This window comes from Cervus canadensis, chromosome 10 (genome assembly GCF_019320065.1).
Source record: "Cervus canadensis isolate Bull #8, Minnesota chromosome 10, ASM1932006v1, whole genome shotgun sequence".
Lineage (NCBI taxonomy): Eukaryota > Metazoa > Chordata > Mammalia > Artiodactyla > Cervidae > Cervus > Cervus canadensis.
The window spans coordinates 37,612,141-37,638,536 of NC_057395.1; the positions used below are offsets into that span (position 1 = coordinate 37,612,141).

General features: G+C 44.1%; 1 long non-coding RNA gene across 5 annotated transcripts in view; it reads right to left on the reverse strand.

Moving 5' to 3' along the window:
- Positions 1–10,722: 10,722 nt before the first annotated feature.
- The window catches only part of LOC122448581, a 110,034-nt gene continuing 94,360 nt past the window's right edge, over positions 10,723–26,396 (reverse strand). For 3 of the 5 annotated variants that reach the window (XR_006271677.1, XR_006271675.1, XR_006271672.1), the window contains 2 exons: positions 16,756–16,863; positions 13,325–15,007 (listed from right to left, as the gene is read on the reverse strand). This is a non-coding gene — a long non-coding RNA (uncharacterized LOC122448581). Of the gene's footprint in view, positions 10,873–13,324; positions 15,008–16,755; positions 16,864–26,396 lie in introns of those variants that run through there. The other 2 variants (XR_006271674.1, XR_006271673.1) reach the window with 2 other exon arrangements.

A 26,396-nucleotide genomic window follows, 5' to 3' on the forward strand; every position in this document is an offset into this window, starting at 1 on the left:
AGCCTGTCCCCATTAGAGGATTTTCAGGAAGGACTAGCTGGTACCTGTAAAAAATATCCATTGGCTTTTACAAGTGGAACATGACAAGAAAATCCTATTTTCTTTTCTTCTCCTATTCCTTGCCGGCTACCTCCTCAACTCATAAACTGAGGAAGAGGATTTCATCTTTCTTCTCATTTTTTTTCTTCTACCTTTTTTTTTCTTGTTTGGGGAAAATTTATTTCAAGAAGTTTTACTTCCAGTACCTGTAGCCAACTTCCAGAAACAAATGAGAAAACTCATAGCAAGACACCCATCCTGTGTTGTTACATTACCCGTTTACCTGTGTGTGTGTCAAGGAACTATTTCCCACCAAGTTTTTTTTTAATTTTTACTATAAAAAAAAAAAAAACACACAAATTCATGATGGAATATTTGGAAATATCAAAACAGAAAAAAAAATGCTTTTACTAAACCAAAAGCTAGAGATTACCAATATTAATATTTCAGCATATTTTTCCACTGTCTTACATTCTGAAGCTATTGTTTTTACAAACTGCTTTAGATTTCTGTAGAGGTCCACCAACTCACTTCAAATACTTCCTTGCTGAGGAACCTTTCCTGAGCTTCTCTGGCCCCAGAGTTGGCTTCCCCCAGGATCATACCTATCACATCAAATGGTAAATATTCTCTGTGTACATAGGCGTGTCACTCACCAGACTGAGAGCTCCTGTCTGGCAGGGACTTTCTCTGATTCATCTTAGTTCCTCCAGAATCTGGCACACAGCAATACATATTTAGCAATCAAGGCAAACATTTGTTCTCACGACCTTTGTGTCAGGTGTCAGTAACCAGAGACTGAGTATCCATCATGGAACCAACAGAGCAGTAAGGAGGGGAGCAGCCACAGGTTGTGTGAGGAACAAGGGCAGGGACCAGACATTAGAAGGAGGGCTGGAAGAAAGGCCAAAGCTGGACCAGGTAGGTCCATGTGAGCTGTGCAATGGGGACCATTGAGGGTTTTATGCAGGCGTCACACTTTTCCTGGATGCTATGTAAGCACAGGTTAGAGCTGCCTTCTGCAAGTGGAAGCAGGGGACCACTCCCAGAGCTGGACCATGGTGAGAGGAGAAAGGGTAGAGCTAAGTGGATTGGCTCAAGATAGGTTTTGGAGATGGTTAGAAAGGAAGGTCTGACAAACTGACTCTGAGGTTGAGTGCAAAGAAGAGACAAGTACGTCATTTAGGTTTCTGGATGGAGTAACTGGTGGATGAAGGTGTGATTTATTGAGATGGGTAAGACGGGAGCACCATAGACTGAAGAGGCGGAATGAAGAGTTCATTCTGGGACATAGTAAATTTGAGATGCTTGTGAAACAGTTACGTGGGAATGTGGAGCAGGCAGCGGAATACAAAAGTCTGGAGTTCAGAGAACTGGTCTGAGCTCAGAGCTATAAATCCAAGAATCACCCACAAATAAATGTTATTTAAAGCTCTGGGTCAAGTTGAGACCACCCACAGAAAGGGTAGCATGAAAACCAAGACACCAGAATCGGAACCGGCCAGAGATGGGTTGGTAGATGCGGAGGAGCCGGGAGGCAGCCCAGACAAAGCGGTGAGTGGTGCAGAGGGAGGGGCCTGACAGGGGCGGGCGGAAACTGAGCCCTGAGTGTGCAAAGCGGAAGGCAGGGCTACTGCAGCCGAACAGCAGAGGGTGAAGCCTGGCAGATGTAGAGAAGAGTCGAGACAGCATGTCCAGACAGTTCTGGACTTTAGGCATAGAAAACGGAGATGTGGAATGGCAGCTAGAGAACCCTGAAAGAACCAAGAAGAACATGGGGAATGTTTGCAGGCTGATGGGAGTGACCCAGTAGAAAAGGAGGGCTTGATGTGGTTGAAGATGAAGCGGGGTGATAAAGACAGGAATCCTTGAGTGGGGGAGGGGTGATGTCCGGAACAGGAGCAGAGGAGACCACCTTGGATGGGGAAGGGACACTTTGGAATGGCATCTGGAGGAAAGCAAGAAGGGCAAGATCATTGGACCACAGATCTGGCAGGAAAGTGCAAGAGTTCCTGGTCCTTGGAGAAGTATGAAGTGAGGTATCAACTAAGAGTGAGCCTGGCCCAGGAGCACAAAGAAGCAACCTAGCTCAGCCTTGGGGACCCAGGACATCTGAATACACCAGGGAAGGAAGAGTGAAGTCTGGCAAAGACTAGCAGAGCCGAGAAAGAGGCCTGTGAGAGATGAGCCAGGCATGGAATGGCTGGGGCTGGGAAGGTCCAAGCTGCCCTAGTGTGGAGGGGGCTGCGGGGTGAGAGAGTTAAGTTGGGGCTTTGCAGCACAGGGTAAGAAACTTGACTTTATCCAGAAGGTGATGCGGGGATTCTGAAGGATGTTAAGCAGAGAGGTGATATAATCAGAGTGGAGTCCTAGAGAACGTTCTGGGTGAGCATGGGCAGCAGCTTGCAGGGGATGAAAAATACTGGCGTGAAAGAGACAAAGCCCGAGGGTGACGTGATGATCAAGGCGGGAGGGGTTGCAGGCCTGGCATGAACAGTGGAGACGTTGGACAGAAGTGGATGGATGGATTGAAGAAATACTTCAAAGGAGGCACCAACAAACTTTGAATCAAAAACATACCTACTTAAAATTTCCTTATACAACCAGTATTTGATTTTTAAGACACCACATATTACCAAATATATCAAATGCTGTGTCTTCTCTGAAGCAGGCCTCTATAAATGGTCGGGCTAAGCTGTCTTGGTGCTCCCCACCCCCTTTTCCTCACACTGCTTGGTGTCTAGCTTTGGTTAAGTAATTACTTCCAGCCAAGTTAAACTCCGCAGCAGTAGGAACCTACCGGCTCCATCCCAGCCCTGCAGGAGACGCTGATGGGCAGAGTTCACAAACCATGGTGGCCATGCAACTGGGTCACACGCAATAGTAAAACCTCAGTGCCCTGGGTGTGTATGTTTGTGTGTGTGCAGAGTGCTACAGTGTCATCACTGGCTATCGTTCTTGTTCAGTCGCTCAGTCGTGTCAGACTCTCTGCGACACGATGGACTGCAGCATGCCAGTCTTCCCTGTCCTTCACCATCTCCCGGAATATGCTCCCACTCATGTCCATTGAACCGGTGATGCCATCCAACCATCTCATTGTCTGTCATCCCCTTCTCCTCCTGCCCTCAAATCTTTCCCAGCATCAGGGTCTTTTCCAATGCGTACTTGATCATGTTCTGCCCAGAGAGAGAGGCAGAATAGGACTGATTAGTTCATGATGTAAAGACACTGAAAGCTTAGAGACACTAAGGGAACTTCCTAACTTCCCAAAGCAGAGCCCAGAGTGTTTTCTGGGGGCCTCGATGCCGTCCATTACTTTGCCTCAGACGTTGCAAGGAGAGAGTCTTTTCATTTTAGAGCCATACCCTTTAACATCTTCCCGCACAGTGAAAATGTCTGACTCTGTGGATTCTCAGCACATGTGTTCTCGCTTAAGAGCCCTCCAACCGTACAGCTGGAAGGGCCTCCAGACCTCAGTGGCTCCTGGCCGGCACCCACACCATCAGAAAGCATTTATTCAGTATCTTCCTGTGCCTTTTACTATCTTCCAACGGAAAGAATTTATTTTCGAGGGATGAACTGATCATTTTCCCTGACTTAGCCACTAGGTTGGGTCCATCAGGGGATTATTCTATAATTTTCATAGAATAATTTTCAGCCATGGCCTCCAAATCCAGCGTCTCTCATGCACACAGCTCACCCACGAAGAAATGACAAGCGCTCCCTCCAATCTAACAGTAGATTAATGGAATCATGAAAACACCAGGCCTCACAGACCTTCTCTCTCATCTCCAGTCCCTCTTGCTTTCATTGGAAAGCAAGCCTTGGGGCATCTCCCTGTTTCTCCTTCCCACTTTCCCTCTGAGAGTTGGTAGGGAAAGGCTAAAGGGAATCAGATTGGAGAAGGCAAAAAGTCAAAAAAGTGAGAAGCAATCAGGAGGGACCAGAAGACAGAGGCCTGGAATAAGGGGGTGCTCAGCCATGACAGCATTCACAACAAAGGACAGATGACTCCAAAGACAAGAGCTTTTGAACTTAAAATTGCCTTGAGATGGACTGGAGTAGATTGGTTTTTAAAATTTATGATTGTTTTCTGAAACAATGGCTTTAACAAGACAAAAGTGATGGCAGTGGAGTTTCAAGGATGATGGGAGTATCCATTCTGGAGAATCTTAAGGGGTAAAACCAGGTAGAATGATAGGGATAAAGGTGGGGGTGGGGGGTTCCCAGCCCAACGTCATGGATCAGAGTGCATGGAGCCAGCCAGCCTGGAGGGTAGGGCGTGAAAGACCACAACAGAGGGACCGAGAGCAGAGGAGGCAGGGAGCAGAGTCCTGTTCATCCTCTTGTTTCCTTTCATTCTTCAAATCATTTTAAATGTATCTCTGTTCATTTTTGTATTTTTCCTCTCTTGCTCTGAAATAGGTCACAACATACAAATTAGGCGGATTCTCCCACACCCACTCCATTTTTTTGTTATTGTAGCATGTTCATCTGCTTCGGGCTTCCCAGATGGCACTAGTGGTAGAGAACCCACCTGCCAGTGCAGGAGACATAAAGAGATACCAGTTCAGTTCCTGGGTCAGGAAGATTCCTTGGAGGAGGGCAGGGCAACCCACTCCAGTATTCTTGCCTGGAGAATCCCATGGACAGAAGATCCTGGCGGGCTGCAGTCCATGGGTTGCAAAGAGTTGGACATAACTGAGGGATTGAACATGCCTGCAGGCAGTAGATATTTCTAGAAGAAAAAAAAAAAAATATATATATATATATATATAGGTTTGATGATTTTAACTTTTCTGACCTGAAAACTAAGAAGGTTACAGCAAATGTTCAAAATATTTTTTAGAAATTTACTGGTCCATGAAGTCTAAACATTTGGAACAGCTTCTATATACTTGTAAAAATAAAAGACTATTTAGTCCCATTAGGATTTGGAGATTGAGGGTTAAAAGAGGCCTGGAGCCTAAAGGCTGCAAAATACAGATCCACTTAATACTCTGGACAGACCTCTATGGAATGTTCCCCGGCACTTTGTCTGCTAGAGTTTTAAGTGGCTCACAAAGTGGTGATTCCTGGGAAGGTTGAAACATTTCCTCTCTTGCTCTGAAATAGGTCACAACATACAAATCCAATTTAATCCTCACCCAATGCAACGATCACTATAATAGCTGAAAGGCAAAGTGAACAGTTTAGCCCAGAGCTAAAAGCTCTCTGATAGTGACCTCTTTATTGAAAGAAGAACAAACCCAGAAAGGAAACAGTGTGCGATGTAGTCATCCAGAAACTGCCTTAGAAAGAGTATCACTGAGCCACCTTATGAATGACTGATCCGTCCATCCAGTTGCACTTCATAGAACTTTGAAAACTTTTGCCTTCTCTTCCTGAGATGCAGATTTTATGACTATGAGCAAAAATTCTGAGTATGTTACTGTGAAACTTAAAGCTGACTTTTCAGACAATTCTGGTGTGAAGAATGAGAGAAGGTCACAAAGAATGAAAGCCAAATAACTTAGAAACACTTACTGAAATTTGACGATGTGTTTGGGCTGCCATAACAAAAATATCATAGACCGAGGGGCTTGTAAACAACATAAATTTATTTTTCACAGTTCTGAAGTCTGGGAAGTCCAAGATCAAGGTGCCGGCAGATTCAGAGTCTAGTGAGAACCATCTTCCTGGTTCATAGATGATGGATCTTCTTGCTGTGTTGTCATGTGGTGCAAATGAGGAGGGAGTTCTCTGGGGCCTCTTTCATGAGGACACTAATCCCATTCCTGAAGGCTTGCCCTCATGATCTAATTACCTCCCCAAGGTCCCACCTCCACATACCATCACTTTGGGGATTAGAGTTTAACACTATTTTTTTTTTTTTTTTTGGTGGGGGTGCAAATATTCAGTCCATGGCAGACAATACCAGGAACTAGGAACAAAAAGACAGAAAAGGATCCTAGAGGTGTGGGTTAGTGGGAAGATAAGTAAGCGGACACATACAACAGCTTGGTATAGATGATGTTTCCTTATATAAATTCTCATAGCTGTGTTCTAACTACAGGATGAACAGCAGCTAACACTTCAGCACAGGAGGAGTATTAGCTAGACTTTGACTCAGCACTCTGACTACTTACAGTATAGTTATTTGTTAACTTAAATAAATCCCTTAGTTCTGACAGCACACAAACGTCTACTGATTACAAAGAAGCCAAATTATTTCCCTCAGTCTACAAATGAATGGTGGTGATTTTCAAGCATATTCTTCATCACTCATCACAGGTGGGAAGGTAAGGGCGATGGAGTGGTTTGACTGTTGTGAAATAGTAGAAACTGACCAACTTTCCAGTTGCTTCTCTCAAGTACAAACATAATGCTCCTACCAAGTACAGGTCTCATGACACCTGTACAAACAAGCTCAAGGTAAGGAAGCATTCTGATAATGACCAAAGAAGGAGAAATCATTTGGAGACAGTTAGAATAGACCTTTAGGAGGGAATGAGTCTTAAGAAGGAAGCTGAAGATTGAAAAGCATGTTGGTAAATTAAGGAGGGCTGGCAAACAGGCTGGTCACCCTTAGCATTAGAGAAGATAGGGCAAGGATGTTGAAGTTGTTGGCTTGGCTGGAATGTAAGGTCTGAGGAAACATGTTAATAAAGGAAAAAGGAGGGGGACTTCCCTGACAGTCCAGTGGTTAAGACTTCTCCTTCCAGTGCAGGGGTTGCAGGTTCAATCCCTAGTTGGTAAGCTAAGATCCCACATGCCTCAAGGCCAAAAAACCAAAACATGAAACAGAATATTGTAACAAGTTCAATAAAGACTTTTAAAATAGTCCACGATTAAAAAAAAAAAAAAGAAAAAAGGAGAAGAGTGACAGACAAAGATGCAATAAATTTCAAAGTCCATGAACTGTGGTCTGAATGTCTGTGTCCCCCACAAAAAAATTCACATGTTGAAATCCTAGTGCCCAGTGTGATGGTTTTCAAAGGTGAGGCCTTAGGGAGATGACTGGGTTCTGAGGGTGGAGCCCTCATAAATGGGATTAGTGTCCTGATTAAAGAGGCCCCAGAGAGCTCCCTTACCCCTTCCACTATCTGAGGACACAACGGAGTCTGCTACCCTGAAGAGGGTCCTCACTCCACCCTGCTGGCACCCTAAGCTCAGACCTCCAGACACCACACTATGAGAAATAAATTTCTATTATTTATGAGCCACTCAGTCTGTGGCATTTTGTAATAGCAGTCTGAACAGATTAATACACCGTAGCTTAAAGACTTTGAAAAAGAAAATGGGTAACAGGAAGTCAACAAAAGGATCTGAGATAAAATATTACATTCTTTGTATAAAAGTAACTTGGGAAAACGATTTCATCTAGTCAGTAAGTGTCTGAGTGAAGAAAGAGAAAGAAGGGCTGCCCTCTCCCACCATTGTCTGGAGCATCATGAGGAGCCACGTGACATCTTCTGGGAGCTATTGTCAAGGACCTTGCATATAGAAAAGTGTGGCAGCCACTTTCCATGCCATTGTCTGAACCCACTGAATGTTTAAGACCGCAGTGTCACAAATAGTACTAGGCAGTCAGGAAAGCAAGAGAGGGTTGAAATGGAAAGCAAAGAGTTTATCCACTACCATCTTTAATTTGGGGTGACGATCAGTCCTCCGAGAGGAAGTAACTCAGCCACAGAAGGTGCTTCATCTAAAGGTGAGACCAGTTTGGTTTTGTTGCCTCTAAATTTAGCTGATTCAAAAATATATAAAGCAAATTCCATAACAAGCAGGGAAAGTGTGTGTGCAGTGCACGGAACACTGATCTAACTCTGTGTAGAGGAAGTGGGGCAGTGCTTACATTTCAAACAAAAATTTTACATCTATAATTAACTTAGATTTATCTTCAATTTAGTTTTCCTGTTCAACTTCCAGAATATTTTAACTGTAAAAGCCCCTGAATGAAAAAAAAAAAAAAACACAACTTGGTAATAAGAAAATCTGGTACTACTTTGTGAATCAGCTTTTTTAATGGGCATAAATATTTCCATGTGTACGCATGCTTCTGTCACCACTGACTGCATCGCACTGCCTTCATCTGGCTAAACAGACTACAACTGGCTGAGTAGAGCTTTGTATTGATGGGTCCCCAGGAAAACAGACAGTGAGGTTGAGTGAGAAGCGCAAGAGGTTGGAGGTGGGGGTGATGTTTGTGAAGAACATCCAAGGAGGAATGAAGACGATCCATGGTTCAGACCATGGTTCATATGTGGCACGTGTAAAAGGTGAGAGAGTAAGAAACAAGGTGGAGAAGGGATGGACTCAGATCTCAGCAGGGAGGGTGGGGGCTGGCTGATAAATTTTTGGCCAACCAGCTGGAACACCCTGGAGAAATGACCTACTAGACGGAGGATGCTCCATCATTGGCTGGATGCTGCCCAGGAAGTGTGGTCTTGGCTCAAAAGCTGAGGCAGAAAAAAAAAAAAAGAAAAAAAAAGCTGAGGCAGATCCTAAAGACACTGTGCTGGAGGCTGTCAGCTGACCTCATCCCTGCAGTGTGTTCTTTCTTGAATGGGTGTCTGAGTAGCACACCCCAATGACTGCCAAAGTGCATCTCTGCATTGCATGGATTTGCTTTTCCAAACATCTGTTAAGAGTGTCTCCTCCACAAGTCCAGTGGGGCTCTTTGTGAGCGGAAACATAGAAGTGGGAGCTTGTGGGTCCAACTGCAGCCCCAGTCACTGCTGTTGGCCTCAGGATGGTCACTGCTGTTCTTCCCTGCCTTTCATCATCCACCCTGAATCCCTTCACTCTCAGCTCTTACCTCCACTGATCCCGGTGGCTTTCCTCAGGCATACTCTCATTTCCTGAGGGATCTTTGGTGAACCCAGGATTCTCAGGCTGGCATCACTGCTCTTGTCCATTCACAGTCATGAGTGGTCTAAGAAGCACCAAGAGGCACCCAAGTCATTCTCCTGAGTTCCACACCTATTTCTTTCTACCACCGGTAGGGATCTGCCTTTTGATCAGACTCAGTTATCTCTGCCAAGATGGCGACTCCTTTTATCATCCAGGGAGCAACCGGAGCTCACAGTTTGTGAGAACACTATTGTGTCCCTAGTAAGAGACCTCTACCTCTGAAAGGCCCAGATTTCTGGGGATAAAAAGCACAAAGGAGCCCAGTGGGTCACTGTGAAAGACAACAAGGGGGGCCACTCCATCTACCCATCCCTCAGTTCCAGATCCCATGTATCCTTCCTGCTGGGGACACAATGCCAGAGAGAAGTCTCTGGTCCAGTAGGTCTTGGCATTCTCAGCGAGGAAGGCACCCCTCTTCCCAGGGCATGGTCTCCAGGCTCCAACTCCAGGCAGCAGCTCTGGACAGAGTGATGTGTACTGAGACCAGTGAATGGTGTGTCATAGGCCACTCCTGACCTCCTTTGCCGTGAAGGTGTTCCCTGATGGATGTGGAGTTGTGTGTGTGGGATTCCGTGCCTGCAGGTCAGCCATCTCATAACAGTGCTGCCTGAACCTTTATGAACAGGAAAAGCACCTCACACGTGAATACGTGACTGTTTTTGTAATAACAAATCATTGGCTCTTCTAAGAAGGAAGGAAGTTAAGATAGTCAACTTGTCACTAAGTGGTTGGCAAGTCTTCTTCAGGAATTGTGTCATACTGCAGGCTCAACAATGGTCTCTGCTGCTAGCAGAGACAGGAGTCACTAAGTCAGGTGTGGTGAGTGGAAGGCCATGGAGGTAGGCCTATGTACCTCTCTGTCTCGGTCACCATACCCACCCCATCCACGTGCCAATTGTGCCATTCTAGGCTGGCTAGTCACAAAGACAGGCTAATGTCAACTGGCGACATCATTTTGTCAGCTTAGTTGTTCCATGTCCCTTCCAGGGTGAATGCTTTCTGGTGGCCTTTAATATGTGGTACACAGCTCTTCAGACTTTATGCCCCTCTCCAATGCCCATCTACATGCTTTACCCCCAAGGCTTCCTTGTCTGACTCTCCAGTCTTTGTCTTTCTAGTCCTTTACTCATGAAACAGAATATAGTCTCACCTTAGGACACTTCCGCACAAAGTGGATAAATAAATACAGTGCTCAAAGCTCTGCCCATGAGCAGAATAAAGATTGTCTCTTGCCACTGTCTGTTTTCAGCTTGAACCCAACTGCCGAGCCAACCCATCCAGAAACCAAGCTTGCACTTCTTCCTTCAGTTGGTTATATAGGCCGTGTATTCATCAGAGTTCTCCAAAGACACAGAACCACCAGGATTCTGATGGTTGAGAGATGATAGACAGATGAGTGGTTGGATGGATGGATAGATACATAGATAAATGATAGATAGATAGATAGAGACAGATAAACAAACAGACACATACAGAGAGAAAGAGCATGAGTCTGACCACTGGAAGGTTAAAAACATCGCTGCAGTTGCAGGTCGCTAAATCTTGAAGGGTTTATCTCTTAGCCTCTGGAGCACATGTTTCTCACCAATCCTGGCATTCTAGTCCCCTCTTGTTCTCCTGCCAGTCAGCTTGATGTGTATATATATATATATACAATTTTATTTATTTATTTATTTATGGCTGTGCTCCAGAGGCTAAGAGATAGTTTCAGCAGCTCTGCCATGTCAAGGCCATGCCTGGTTGTGTGGTACCCACTCTGGGGAGATCACAGTAAGTGGATACTGGCCTGGAATGTGAGCACCTGACAGGAGATGGTTGGGCTCTGGATTGGTTGGTTTGTATTTGAGAATCGTTCTCACAAACACGTTGTGTATTGTCTTAGGAACCAGCAAACCCTTGGGAAGGGCCATCCCTCCAGGCTCCAAGATGTCAAAGCATCTGAATACAGAAAACAAAATCCATGATTAATATAATCCTGTGTGTGTGTGCTAAGTTGCTTCAATCATGTCAGACTTGTTCTTTATCACTAGCAACCCCTGGGAAGCCCTCAATATAATCCTAGGATACAATATTGTTTTCTTTTTACTATTTTGGCCCCAAAGAGTAATCTTGGCAACTTCCACTTGGCCTTCTCTACTATAACTAAAGATTAACCCAATGGCTGGGTTATTCCAGTGACCAAGTGTGTCGAGAATAATTGTACATTCAGAACCTGGAGAAATGATCACCAGGGACAGGAGGGGCATGAGCAACTATAAGCTGGACTTTGACCAGAACTCCATTTATTACCTGTGTCCCCTACACCATCCTTCTAACTGTGGGGTCATAATAAAGCTTCAAGCCTCCAACGTACCAATGCCTGTTCAGAATCTATATCCAATAATCATTCAGATGTTTGAGGGTTTCCTCCCCAGAGTAGAGTCATTTGAATAAACAGTCTTTGGAGAAGGGCTAAGGGGTTACTCAACTGCAGATCTGCTGTGGTTTCTGAGTCCTTCCTCCTGGGAACCTGGCCTCCTTTCTGATCAATGGGTCCCACATTTAAACTGCCTGGAGTGCCAAAATTAGACAAGGGATCGCAAATGTGTGACAGGGTCACCACCCTGGGCGTCCATTCTTGCTTTCTTTTGATTATACACATTAAGAAGTGTTCTCACCAGATTCCCATCATCACTGCTGCCCACGGATTCAGTTCAGTGACTGCCCTTCCCATCCCTCATGGTCAGCAGAGGGGAGTCACTATTGAATTTCCCGATGCCTGGTCTGCCCCACAATGTAATCTTGGGTGGGTCTTCCACTCAGGTGTATCCCCTCCAGAATATCCACTCCCCTGAGCCTTTCCCCCCCTCCCTGCACTCTCTGCCACTACATTTTAGACTTTTCAATTCTGCTCAGCATGGGCCTCTCTCCGGTCTTTTAAGAACCAGCCAACAGCAAGTTTCCACCATTGTCTGAGGTCTTTGCCAACATCCTGTGAAAGTGCTCCCAAACTCATAAATTTTCCTTAACTCAATCTAGTGTTCCAGTCCCCTTGATCAACACACTCAAAATCCAGTCCCAGTCCCTGCCAGTGTATGCTGGCTAATTTTTGCAGTTCAAAGGGACAGTGGTATCATCTCTTTCTAAATTATTGGGCTCACCAGACCGTTCCTGGCTTGGTTACAGTGTGACTTAGCTCCTGGCAACCAGAAAAGGATGTGGAGGTTCTACAGAGGCTTTCTTACCTTGTGAGGACAGGAGTCTAGACCATAATAAGCAAAGGTGAGCCACCTCCATAAGCCTTGAGAGTTCAGAGGGCCCTGGGGAGCCATAATATTTGGAGGTGTCTACCCAGGTATCCCATATTTTCCCAACCAGGGCCCTGACTTTGGCAGAATTTTTCAATTATCTTTAAAGCTGGGCAAGTCCTTTAATACTGAATTTGGTCTTCTACTTTTTCTACCCTGACTGCAGTAACAGGCCTCTGCAAGAGGCCCTCTGGCCTTTATATCTAGTTTTCAACTGTTCCCCTAATTGCCCCCAGCTTCCCCTCAGCCCACCATTGGGCATCAATGCCACTCAGTAACAACCAGCTGACTCCATGGTCCTTATGTGCCCTGCATCTCCTCACTTTCCCAAACACCTGAATCCTCTCTCCAGACAGGGATACTCCCTCTGCTGGAACCTTCTCCCAATTCACCATCAGTGAGAGTTCTAGCAGTTGGGTTACCACCTTATGCCAGGTATCATCCATGCCCTGAGTAAAACTGGGATGGGGATCCACTTCCAAAGGCCATCTTACTACCTCCTCCCTGGACCTCACTGAGTACCACCTGGATCCTTCAGGAAGCAGACACCATGAAGTTTAGAGTGCAGGAAGTTTATTGGGGGGGGTGGCCGGGGGGCAGAGACGCAAGGCAGGGGAACACTTGTTAAAGACTGCTGCTGTTGTTCAGTCGCTAAGTCATGTCCGACTCTTTGCAACCCCATGGACTGCAGCATGCCAGGCTTCCCTGTCCTTCACTGCCTCCCAGAATTTGCTCAAACTCACGTCCATTGAGTCAGTGATGCCATCCAGCCATCTCATCCTCTGTCACCTCCTTCTCCTCCTGCCCTCAATCTTTCCTAGCATCAGGGTCTTTTCCAATGAGCTGGCTCTTCACATCAGGTGGCCAAATTATTGGAGCTACAGCATCAGTCCTTCCAATGAATATTCAGGGTTGATTTCCTTTAGGATTGATTGGTTTGTTCTCCTTGCTTCCAGAGGATTCTGAAGAGTCTCCTCCAGCACCACAACTCGAAAGCACCAATTCTTTGGCACTCAAGCCTTCTTCATGGTCCAAGTCTCACATCCATACATGACTACTGGAAAAACTATAGCTTTGACTATATGGAGATTTGATATCTTGACCTTTGTTAGCAAAATGATGTCTGCCTTTTAATATGCTGTCTAGGTTTGTTATAGCTTTTCTTCCAAGGAGTAAGCGTCTTTTAATTTTGTGGTTGCAGTCACCATCTTTAGTGATTTTGTGAAAGACAGTGTCTGAACAGATGTAGGCAGCAAAAACCTTCAGATCATGATGTAAACCTGATGTCTGTGACAGCAGAGGGGACCAGGATGGGGCAGGAGGCACCCAGCCCACAATGCAGAGCTGATAAAGTCTCAGTCAAACACGGCCCGTTAGAGGCCCTGATGTGGTACCCAGGGCTGCACCCTAGAATCCCTATAAGCTCAGCCATCACCTGCCTGCTGCCCAGGAAATGCGTGGCCACAGCCGGAAAGCTGAAGATGCTGAAGGCTCTAAGAGCTCTTTTCAATTTACGTCCACAAGGCTCTCAGATCTTTGCAGGTGGAGCTCGCTCGGCACGTTTCCCCCTCCAGAGTTGGAATCCGGGTCACCTAGTCACCAAGTCCACAGACCTGCATCCAGCCCCTTCACTTGCCAGTCATGCTCTGGGTGTTTGCAGCGCCTCCATGAACAAAAGAGGCCAAGATCCCTGCAGTGGCCCCTTGCGGAGTCTATTCTCAGACAGGGGTGGGGAAGGATTCAAAATAAACCCATAAAATACAAAGCACTTAGACTGTAAGAGACCCCGGGAGGAAGAAAAGAAAGTCACTGGAGAAGGAGGTCAGGAGGGGGAGCAGGGCCAATGGGCAGAGGTCAGGTCATCAAATGAAAGTGGGCAGTCAGAATGGACCTCATCAAGAAGGTGACATGTGAGCAAAGACTTCAAGAATTGAGGGAGTATGTCAAATACATATGGGAGGAAGGTGAGAGAACTCCGGGCAGAAGAAGCAGCTGAAAGACCCATAGGCAGGAGTGGGCCTGGTATATTAGAGTCAGCACAGAGTTGGGGGTCGGGGGGCTCCAGGAGGGGTTGGCAGAGGAGGGGAATCACAGCTTCCAGTATCAGCAAAAGAAAGCACTGTAGGGCTGTCAATAAAGGGGCAACCTGACAGTACTTGAACTTGCAAGTCCCCAGGTGGCCATGCGGAGGACACAGTGAGGATGCTGAGGATGGTGACCAGTGAGAAGACTGCCCTGGTCCAGGCAGGAGGCACCGGGGCTCCTGGCAGGGTGACAACTGGGGGAGGGGAGAAGTGGTCATGGTCGGGTGTAGTTTTCAACCACGTGAGCCAAGCTGATTTCCTGACTGCCTGATCGAGATGGACTAGGAATGGAGAAACAGGGTGCCTCCAGAGTTTGTTAAGCTGTGGAAGGGTGAACCTCCAGCCACAGAACTCTGAACTAAGCGCCCCTCTCCTCACACATTTGTGACCCCCCAGGAGATGACACCTTTATTTCATCAATGAGACATGTCTTGTGGATCTTTTCTTCAGCACCTTAAAAATATATATCAAATGACGACTGTTTTCATTTACTAGAGCCGCCCTCGTGAAGTACCGCAGACAAAGGGCTTAGACAACAGGGACTTACTTTCGCACAGATGTGCAGGCTGAAAGTCTGTGATCAAGGTGTTGGTGGGCTTGATTTCTTCTGAGGCCTCTCTTCTTAGCTAGTAGACGCCATCTTCTTGCTGTGTCCTCACACAGTCTTCCCTCTGCCTGTATCTGTGTCCTCACCTCCTTCTCCTGAAAGGACACCAGCCCTATTGGATGAAGCCCACCCTAATGACTTCATTTCAACTTGACTGCCCTCCTTAAAGACCCATCTCCAACCCAGTCACATTTGAGTTCACTGGGGGTTAGGACTTTTTCAGAAATGAAATTGATGGGGCACAAAATCAGCCCACAGTCACAACTAAATGGGGTTAATCAAGAAATTTTAGAGACACAAAGAAAAGTCCAGTGAAGGAAACTAAGATGGAAAATTAAGAAATAAGAGTAGAATTGAGAGGTCAATGTCACAAAAGCCAAGAAGGAAGAAGTGGTGCCCCGTGGCCAGTGCTGCAGAGAATTCAGGCGAAAGGAAGTGTCAGATGCTTCTCCAGGTGAAGATGCTACTCCCGTTATGAGGTCAGTACCCTTCATATCCCTGAACTGTACAAATGAGAAGAAATACCCTTTCCTGTGAAATACTAGCCAGGATCTTTGTGGGTAATCTGAAATCATAACTGGGGAAAGAGAATACTTCAATGTCAGGGAGGTTTGAAAATGTCAGAAATTGTCCTAAATAGAGACAGACTAAATCCCCTCCAGAATATCTTTCAATCTATTTTTTGAATCTAACAAATTTCACTCAATTATTCTGAGGTTATGGGTTTACTCAAGTAGTAAAATACACCAGATCAGATTCCCAGACCAGGAGCGCTGAGTCTTGGATCTGAAAAGATTTCTGGAGAGATAGTCTACTCCTCATAACATTAACTACAGTAAGACATAGCTCGCTGTACAAAAGGAAGATGCTGTAAGAAGCCAAGAATTATAACTGTTTCATGTCCCCTTGGTATTCCTCAAAAAGCTTGTAAAGTTGCAAGTTTATAAAAAAAATAAATAAATAAATCACATTCGCTCAAGGGGAAATGCAAAAATAAAACCATTTTTCTTTACCCTGATGGGAAATGTATTTTAAATGTTCTAATGCTGACTTTGCAAGTCAGTATATAAGCATTATTGGAAAGTCCCATATTGCTTGAGTTTTATAGCTCCTGGCTCTTTCAGGAGCTCTCTCCATTTAGATCAGAGGACAGTTTTATCTAATCCTTTGAACTAACACAGATTTTGATAACATTGATTGAAAGTCTGGATTGCAAAAGCATTGCTATTGATCCTTATCTGATAACAACGTTTTCCTCAATAATTCATCGATCCCTGACAAAATGATTAAAAGCCAACATTTATTGAGACCTCACGACATTGCAGACACCAGGCTAAGTGCTTTGCATCCCTGCCCTTTCTTTCTGTCTCCCAGGATACCGTACCCTCCACCCCATAGTCCAGTAACCACAAGATTTTCCCATCTAGTCCCAACTCCTGAAACCCTTCCACTGCATCTCCTGGAATTCGTGGACCATTCACAGCAAAATTCCCTATATCCCAAATCAAATCCCCAGATACTCCTTGCTCCTTTTTGTTCTGACAAAAACTGGTGCTTCCCTGAGAATGCTGTGCCGTTTCCCCCTTCACATGATGGCCGTTTGTCATTCAAAGTCATCACACACTAGATCTGGAGGTGGTGGAGACACCCTGCTCCTCCCCCTTTCAGATCCTTCTCCTTCCCTTTTGCCTTAAATTATGTCATTGTACGTCACCCCTGCCACTCATGGTTCCCCACCTTTCTCAGCAACAGCAGCTCCTGGCTCTTTAGCACCCTCTCTAACACATCTCCTGTCTCTCCCTAGCATTTTCATACAAGGGTAATAATCTCTCCAAGGCCCCACCTTCTCACCCCATTCAGTCATGCTCACTCAGTTACTTCAACCTCTTTCCTCGCGTGAAGAGCCACCCAATTTCTTGGTAAAAAGAGATTCCCACCGCTGGGAATGGATCTGAAAAAAAATGAAAACATTAATTCGAAAAGATTCATGCACCCCAAATAGTTCATAGCAGCACTATTTTCAATAGCCAAGACATGGAAGCAACCTAAATGTCCATCCATAAATGGATACAGAAGACGTGGCTTATATATACAATGGACTATTACTCAGCCTTAGAAAAGAACAAAATTTTGCTATCTGCAGCAATGTGGATAGACTTAGAAGGCATTATGCTAAGTGAAATAAGTCAGACGAGACAAACACTATATGATATTACATATGTGTGTGTGTGTGTGTTAGTCGTTCAGTCATATTCAACTCTTTGTGAGTCCATGGACTATAGTCCACCAGACTCCTCTATCCGTGGGATTCTCCAGGCAAGAATACTGGAGTGGGTTGCTATGACCTTCTCCAGAGGATCTTCCCGACCCAGGGATCGAACCTAGGTCTCTCACATTGCAGGCAGATTCTTCATCATTTGAGCTACCCGGGAAGCCAAATATCACTTATCCATGGAACCTAAAAAGTACAACAGACTAATGAATACAACAAAAAAGAAGCAGATTCACAGATACGGAGAACAAACTAGTGGTTACCAGGGGGAGGGGAGGAGGGGCAATATGGGGGTAGGGGGTTAAGAGGTACAAACTATTATGTATTAAATAAACTATGAGGATATATTAAAAATACAAGGAATGTGGCAAGGAGTTCATAATAATTAAAAATGGAGTATCACCTTTAAAAATTGTGAATCACTATATTACACAACTCTACTTCAATTTAAAAAATTTAATTAAAATATAAAAACTGAAGCCAACCATTAACAACAATCTGTTTTTATGATTTCTAGATGAGTTGTGGTAGTTGGCCTGTCTTTTAATGTGAATCAGATTTTTCCCTAAATTGGGAGGTTGGGGTTAGCAGATGCCAACTATTATATGTGGGATGGATAAACAACAAGGTCCTACTGTGTAGCAGAGGGAACTATATAGAATATGAAAAAGAGTATATATGTATAACTGAGTTACTTTGTTGTATAGCAGAAATTAAGACAACATTTTACTGATATACTTCATAAAATTTTAAAAAGAGAAGAAAAAAATCTCTCCCTAAAACATGAACAACCTATTCTGGAAATATAGGAGACATCCATTCTGGAAATACATTTTCAAGCCTTAAGTGTTTTGTTTTGTTTTTAACTTAGGAAAACAATACTAATGTGATTTTTTAAAGTTTTGTCTAATATTTTCCCAATAATGATAAACACTCTGTAAGTTGGCCTAATAATTTGATTCATATGCATATAGAAAATTTTGCACATACAATTCATTTTAAATCAAATATTTCTACTTCCTGATGCCAGACGTAATACCTAATGGGCTAATGAAGCAAGTGCTTATTTTAGAATATTTCAGTGTTAGCAAACACAAAGCACGGTCACTTTTTCATCCACTGGTGCCTCTTCACAGCAAATGACACCACCATGCACTTAAGCTGGGATAGGGAAGGACCCCTCCCCCAACAGGTTACAGAATAAGAGGTAAATGGAAGTAGTACAAAAGTTTAATAATTCCCCTTAAGCTTTTCAGAAATCCCCTCCATTAATATCAGTGTCTAGTTTTCTTTGAGGCTTTCATCTGAAGGAATGTATTATCAGCAATTGTGAGCAAAAATGTTTCAGTTTATACACAGCCATCTCCAGACTGTGCATATATCTGCTTTGACTCACCTCAGAAATTCAAGCAAAACAAAGTTATGATCAGTATATAACAAGCAGGTCACAGGGTTAATGTCTGATTCTAACACTGACATCTTATTTTAACTGCTCAAATAGCGTGCAAAGGCGGCAGAAGGTACCACCCAGAAACAACAAAAGATTAAACACCCACCTACCTACCCACAATAGATGTGGAGCTTCCAAGAGATGAAAAATATTTAATATTAAAGCAAAAAATACAAAGTAAACCAGTAAATGACCTCAATTTTAACCCAATGAACTATCCAAGGCCCCGTGTAAGGTGCCAGAGACATTCAACCCAATTTTTGAAAGAAAGAGTTTAAGTATCACTTTAAAACTCGTTTTATGGAACAAAAATCATCTCTTGACAGACCTGTATTAAAATCTTTTTTGTTAATGTATTAAGAATCTGTCAGGTCTTCCCTTGTGGTCCAGTGGTTAAGAATTTACCTTGCAATGCAAAGGACACAGGTTCCATCCGTGGTCCAGGAGGATCCTACATCCCACAGGGCAACTAGGCCTGTGTGTCACAACTACTGACCCGCGCATTGCAACTACTGAAGCCCGAGTGCCCATGCCCCGCAACACGAGAAGCCAACACAGTGAGAAGCCCGTGCACCACAACTAGAGAGAGCCTGCACACAGCAACAAAGACTCAGGGCAGATAAAAAATTTTTAGCTAATAAATACATTTTTTTTAAAAAAAAGGAATCTATCAGAAGATGGTAGCTATCAAATCCACTCACCTTTCAGAATAAATCTCACATGAATTCATCATGCATGTTATGGCAGAATTTTTTTTTTAAATATTGATATTTGAGGGGAGGGAACATTGGTCAGGACCTATAGTCTGTCCTACCTCTCCCATCTCAAGGCGGGGCTCCCTGGGGGGCAAGGTGCCCTCCCCGGAGCCCACAGCTCAGAGAAAGGGCTCGGAGAGTCTTGCATGGACTCTGAATTAAGCAGGCAAGTAAAGGTCGAAACTTCAACTCTTACCAAGGATAATTGGGAGTGCCTTCTCTACTTCTCTAAGCTTTTCTTTTTTTTTTTAAACTAATTTATTTTTTACTGAAGGATAATTGCTTTACAGAATTTTGCTGTTTTCTGTCAAACCTTTCAAGTCAAAACTCCCCCATCACTCCCCCGTCAGAGGACCGGGAAAGTCATTTTACACAGCAGGGCTGTGGTTACCGCATTCCACAGACACCAAGGGTGGTACAAATCCATCTCAGCCCAGAATCATTTGAGAAACTTTGATTCTAGGATGAAAGAGAACGGTTCCCCACCTCTTCATTTGGGAAGAGAAACAGAGAAGAACTTGCACCAAGAAAGAGGCTCACAGGGACATAGCCCAGCAGACTGCACTGGAGCAGCCCCAGACTGAGTGCACGTGGCTCCCAAGGCCCCAGGTGCCAGCACTGAGCCATCAGGGACTCCACATTTCCCCAAGAAGCTCTGCTCTCAGATAAGGGCGGCTCTTATCAGGACGCGCGTGTGTGCCCAGTGCTGTTTACTTTGGCAGCGGCTCCCTTTCTCCTCTCTAATTAACTGAGGCTGATGAGCCCTCAGCAGCCTGGAGATCAGAGGAGACTGCGTGATCTCGGGCCCTTTCCCTCCTCGGCTCCCCCGGCTTGGCCTTCCTAGGCAATTTTTTCATCAATGTGGAGAGTAAATTTCACCCACATCCTGGCCCAGCATCAAATTCCAAATCAGTGTTTTACTCTCAGAGCCCCTCTGTCAGCAAAAGTATCTTCACTTCTCATCAGACACAAGCAATGGTTTCCCTGTGGCCTCCACACGGATGAGAGACCCTTGCCCCAGCTCTCCTGCTGCCTCTAGAAGAGCCTCCACCGCATATTCCAACCCGGCCTCCAGAACATACGGCTAAACACTCCATAATGCATGTGTGTGTGCACCGTCACTCAGTCATGTCTGACTCTTTGCGACACCATGGACTGTAGCCCACCAGGCTTCTCGGTCCATGAGATTTACCAGCAAAAATAGTAGCATGGGTTGCCATTCCTTTCTCCAGGGATTCTTCCCGACCCAGGGATAGAACCCAAATTTTCTGCATCTCCTGCATTGCAGGTGGATTCTGCTGAACCATGAGGGAATCCCTCCATAATAATCAACCTCAACTCCATCAGAGGAAATGGTCTCAGTGAGTCCCTGGTACCACTGTCAGAGAGAAGGCAATCAACAAGCCCACCGCTGATCACCTATCTTCTACACTGACATGAGCTAAGTGGCAGAGGACAGAGGCCACCACCCATGCACATGATTCACTCAGTACTTAGGTAGTCAGTTATTCTGGTACCTCAAAATTACTTTTCACCCTGATATTTTTTTAATTTTTATTTCTATTGTGTGAGTGTGTACCTACCAACCAGGTCTTGCTTCAGATCTTCTAATTCAAAACACAACCTTCATATTATTAATTTTTTCACTTTAGTACTAGGCTCAACTAAAGGGCACACTGCCAGAAACTCAAACGCTGTACCACATTTCATTTAAAAGGGTAGATTTCCCCAAAACTTCCTTAAGACTAGTTCATAGGTTAAAAACAGTTCTGATCTAAAATAACCAGAGATTGGGGTTATCCATGACATGTTTCCATAGATTCCTTATAAATAGCTATCAGATAACAGGCATCATCCCAGCTGGGAATTTCCCAGCTTCTTCCTGACAATGAGAATCATTTCTATTACTGTAAAATAATCTGATGAAACCAACATGCATTGGCAGCTGCCCACATTCATAGTATTTCCTATCTGGTTCGGTAAAGTATATTCAAACACATGGTCTCCCTCAGATAGAATCCATCATTTCCTCCTTATGCTCTTCACCTGGGACTTAAATCCTTTCTTTCAAGTGTCTGCCTCTTCTGAGAAACTTAGACTCAAGAGTGCTTCATTCCTACAGCGCACCTAAGTTTCAACAAAACTCTTTATCAAAATGGAATAAATCTTCTCCTTTGATCCTTGCAACAGCCCTGGCTGGTGGGCAGAGGAGGAGCCTGGAGCTGGGAGGAGTTGTAACTGCTAAGACTGGGACACAAGGTAAGTGACAGAAGACAGAGGCCACCACCCATGCACCTGATTTACTTAGGACTTCACTAATCAGTGGTTCTGAGACCTCAAAATTAATTTGCACCCTGATTTTTTTAATATTTATATTTAGTACATTAATTTACTCATAAAAATTATAAAAATGTACACTTTTTTCCTTTTTAACTAAATGCAATAAAACATAAAACCTCCCCAAATAGAGTACTTTACACACACAAAGTCAAACTAGCAGAATATTAAATATTTACAAAACTATATGTTTTAAAAATATAAAGTTACATCCAGTTTTGTAGAACTGACATAAAAGAATGGCTCAAAAATGGGAGAATTTTTCATCATCCCTAAAAAGAAGAATCTTCACACCCTGATATGTTTTATGTCTCCAAGTATGTTGTCATTTCTCTGGGGGCAGAACAAGTTACATTAATAGCACACATTGTCCACTTGAGTTGATCTTAACACAGTTTGGAATCCTTACTCATTACAAGGAGTATGAAAAATCATACTTAATAACATTAACATAAATCATAATTTGTAATTTTGTCCAGGGCCACTAAGAGAAATGACCATTGGGATCCACGGGGAGAGAAACCTGGACCTCGCATTCCTTCTGGCCACCAACTCCCTGGCTTTTCTCCCTCATTCTGTCTTTCTAAGATTATTGGCTTCCAAGCTTGAGACCAACAGAAGCCTAAATCAGGCTGATAGTTCAATATTCCAATTTCCTCTCTGGAAATCCTCGGTGGTGGTGGTTTAGTTGCTAAGTTGTGTTTGACTCTTGCAACCCCATGCACTATAGCCCACCAGGCTCCTCTGTCCATGAGGTTTTCCAGACAAGAATACTAGAGTGGGTTGTCATTTCCTTCCTCAGGGGATCTTTCTGACCCAGGGATCAATTTCATCCTAAAACCCAAGACTAGACTCAATCTCCCCATGGTTCCCAGTCCTAGGAGAAGAGTTCCAAGCTGAGATGGATCCATCCCAGCATGAGATTCATGTCACAATGGCAACCAGGCACCTGTTATTTCACTACTGAACTTCAAACTTCTAAGGGGAGATTATGTAAAATTCAATCTGTAATTCCAATTGTAAGAATGAAACTTTACTTCTATGATTGATGTCTTCCAAGGTCAATAGCTGAACTTCTAGGCATCATTCATTATCATCCTTGTAGTGTTTTTATTTTGATCCACCAGCTATGTGCTTTGCTTCTATCAAATTCCTGTCATAGTCCACTTGATTGACAGATTGTCCTTCACTTACATGGTTTAAGTTGAGTTCAGTTCAGTTGCTCAGTCGTATCCGACTCTTTGCGACCCCATGAATTGCAGCACGCCAGGCCTCCCTATCCATCACCAACTCCCGGAGTTTACTCAAACTCATGTCCATCAAGTTGGTGATGCCATCCAGCCATCCTCTGTCATCCCCTTCTCCTCCTGCCCCCAATCCCTGCCAGCATCAGGGTCTTTTCCAATGAGTCAACTGTTCGAATGAGGTGGCCAAAGCACTGGAGTTTCAGCTTCAGCATCAGTCCTTCCAATGAACACCCAGGACTGATCTCCTTTAGGATGGACTGGTTGGATCTCCTTGCAGTCCAAGGGACTCTCAAGAGTCTTCTCCAACACCATAGTTACATGGTTTAGCCGGTAGCAAGTGTTTCTCATGTCTTTCCCATAGGCCCCTTCTGTCTTTTCCCTCTAAGTGGTAAATAACTTGAAGGCGAGAGGGCTGCACCCTTTTCTTGTGACTCCTTTACAACATCCAACTTGGAACTTTGTATGAAATGGGTGTTCAAGAAAGGCTGCTTAACTAGATTATTTTCTAGAATATGGCAGAACTTATACAGAGATTTTTAAAAAGTGCCTTACACGTTCCATAGAATGGAAGAGAGATATTCCCTCTTGAGACACTGAGCTCTGGATGAGTAAGTGCTAAGTCGCTTCAGCCATGTCCAACTCTTTGTGACACTATGGACTTGTAGCTCACCAGGCTCCTCTGTTCACAGGATTCTCCAGGTGAGAATGCTGGAGTGGGTTGCCATGCCTTTCTCCAGGGGGTCTTCCTGACAAATTCCATCACTCTTCTAAGTCTTCATTTCTTTAAAAGTGTGGAGATAAAGTATACACAGAACAGCTTTCTTGTCAATAGCCACCAGACTGGACCCTTAAAATGTACCCAGGACAGTCAACAAAACAAATCAAGACACCAGCCATTACATTCTAAATTACACCAGGATTTAGGCATGCTAAGTCGCTTCAGTCTTGTCCAACTCTTTGCAACCCTGTGGACCATAGCCTACCAGGCTTCCCTGTTCATGGGATTCTCCAGGCAAGAGTACTGGAGTGGGTAGTCACTCCTTTCTCCAGGGCACCTTCCCTACCAAGAGATCGAACCTAGGTCTCCCACATTGTGGGCAGATTCTTTACTTCCCTGGGGAAGCCCAAGATTTAGGATGGGCAGGTAAAAACGCATCACTGGACTTTATAATTAAAAACAAATCACACTCAAATGTGTTTGAGAACTAATCTGATGGCCCCTGAAACTTAAGTTCTTGTTTGCACAGTGCAATCCTTTCCAGGTACATGTCCTCTTTAATGAAACTGACACTGGAGCCTGCATCTGTCCAGTGTCACATGTCCAAACATTCCGTCCCAGAAGGGCCCGCCATCAAGAAAGCAATGAAACCAGAAGTCTGCACTTGAAACATTAATATATGTCCGAGATTAAAAATATGTCGTCTATTTTGCCAACTCTGTTGCCATACTGAAACGGCTTGTGTAGTTTTTTCCCTGTGTGATCACCATCATCCTGTCATGTCACATCTCAAAACTGGAAATGTCAGAAACTTATCATCAAAATTTTCAATCTAATTTTCTATCATTCACTCAGTTTTCTGTGTGGGCTACAGGCAGCAGCACATGGCTTTGCAGAATTATTCACTAGATTAAATATACTATATGGTAAATAAACACTCAACACCTTTAGCAGTAGGAACAAGAAACTCATTTTAACCTCATTTTAGCCAATAGCTTCCTAACTGTCCTTTATTTGTCTTCAAGCGGTACACAAGGACCAGGCAGACTTGCATAACTTACAGCAGGGCAGCAGTAGAGCCCAGAACCTGAGTTTGGCGCCCTTCCCAGTGGGCATCTACACCACATGAGGATATTAAGTCAGGCAAAAAGACCTTGGCACTAGCTTGGTCCTGTGCTTGATGACTGCAGAAGTCCAGTTTTCCTTCCCATTCATCAGCCATCTTTTAATTTGATTCTAGCCCATCTATTAGCAAACAATCAATTTGGGAAAGTTTCACGCTTGTGGTTGTGAAAACTCTGGAGTGTTAAGGAGTTGCTGGTGTTTTGATAATTGTTTGTACGGCATGTTTGGGCATACCGCATAATTTCCTTCATAAACATCCCAATGTGAACTTAATTAAGTTCTGGTGAGAAGCAACAACACTCTCAAGAAATAGATTATTAAGAAAACTGCAACCAAGTTGGTTCTTGGCTCTGGCAAAACTGAAATTTAGATGACTATAAATATACTCAATTGCGCATACTGCCAAATACTATATTTCAGTGTTTGTTCATAAAATGTAATTTGAAATGCATGTAGGATGATACAGCCTTTTTTTTTGTAAAAGGAAGTTATTATCTGTGATAAAAGCAGTTGTTGACATTAGAAATGCAGACGCAGAGATCCAGACGGGAAATTTAATAAAAAGAAAACAACTGTAGCAGGGAAAAGGGGGGTTAACAATACAGCAAAGCAAAGCCAGATGTGACTGCAAATATCCACCCACAGGCAAAACCCAGACTCATACCTTTCAGATGTGCCATCAGCAGCCATGAGAAGCAAAAGATAGCCCTGGATTTAGAAAAGAAAAATGGACCATTCAATGCATCACCGCTCACTGTGCGGGACTCCTGTGAGTAGACAGATGCATTTGTTCATTCCTCAGCACCGCTTCCTTTGGTGTCTAATGTTAATTGTCTGTGGAGTTCCATCTTGCCAGAGCCCCTCATCCAGCATCCTCCACTGGCCCCACCCAGTAGTCTCATGAACTGGCTTTAATTATATTCCCCAAAGAGTTGCAAAGATCTGAGACCATGCCGTAGGAACTGTATTTCAACATGTTTTACTAGGCTCAGATAATCTGTTAAATGTTAGCTTATTTAAATAAAACCCACTGGAAAGTTCTCCTCTCTCCACATCCCTGCAGCTTTCATCCTGGAAATCATTATCATGAATCGCCAGCATCCTGGGAGACTCCAAGTGTGTCTTCCCATGCTCACCAAAGCGAGTTATCACAGTGGACGCAGTCCCTGATGTGGGTTCCATTTGGGGGCTAATATTTTTTGTATTTCCTATAAGACAAATGTGTTTTTCAGCTAGTGTTTCACCCAGGATGTCTATGGTGCTGCTTTTTCCTTAATGTCCAAAATAATTCCATGCTTCTGAAAATAACTGAAAATTCATAGATCTTCCAAAAGGTGTTTGGGAGGCACCAATTAGATTTATCATTGACTCCAAGCATTGCTTGAGTTTGGCTTTTAGGTTAGGGATTCGTTCTAAGACCCAGAAAGTGTATACTAAAAGCATCAAAGGAAAGTCAACTTTTCTGAGATATTATAGTACAAGGGCAACCCTTTCAAGATGGAAGTTTTAGATAGTATTCCAACATTGAGCATAAGTTCTCAACCACCCAACAAGAACACCCTTTCCAGTTTGGGAATTCC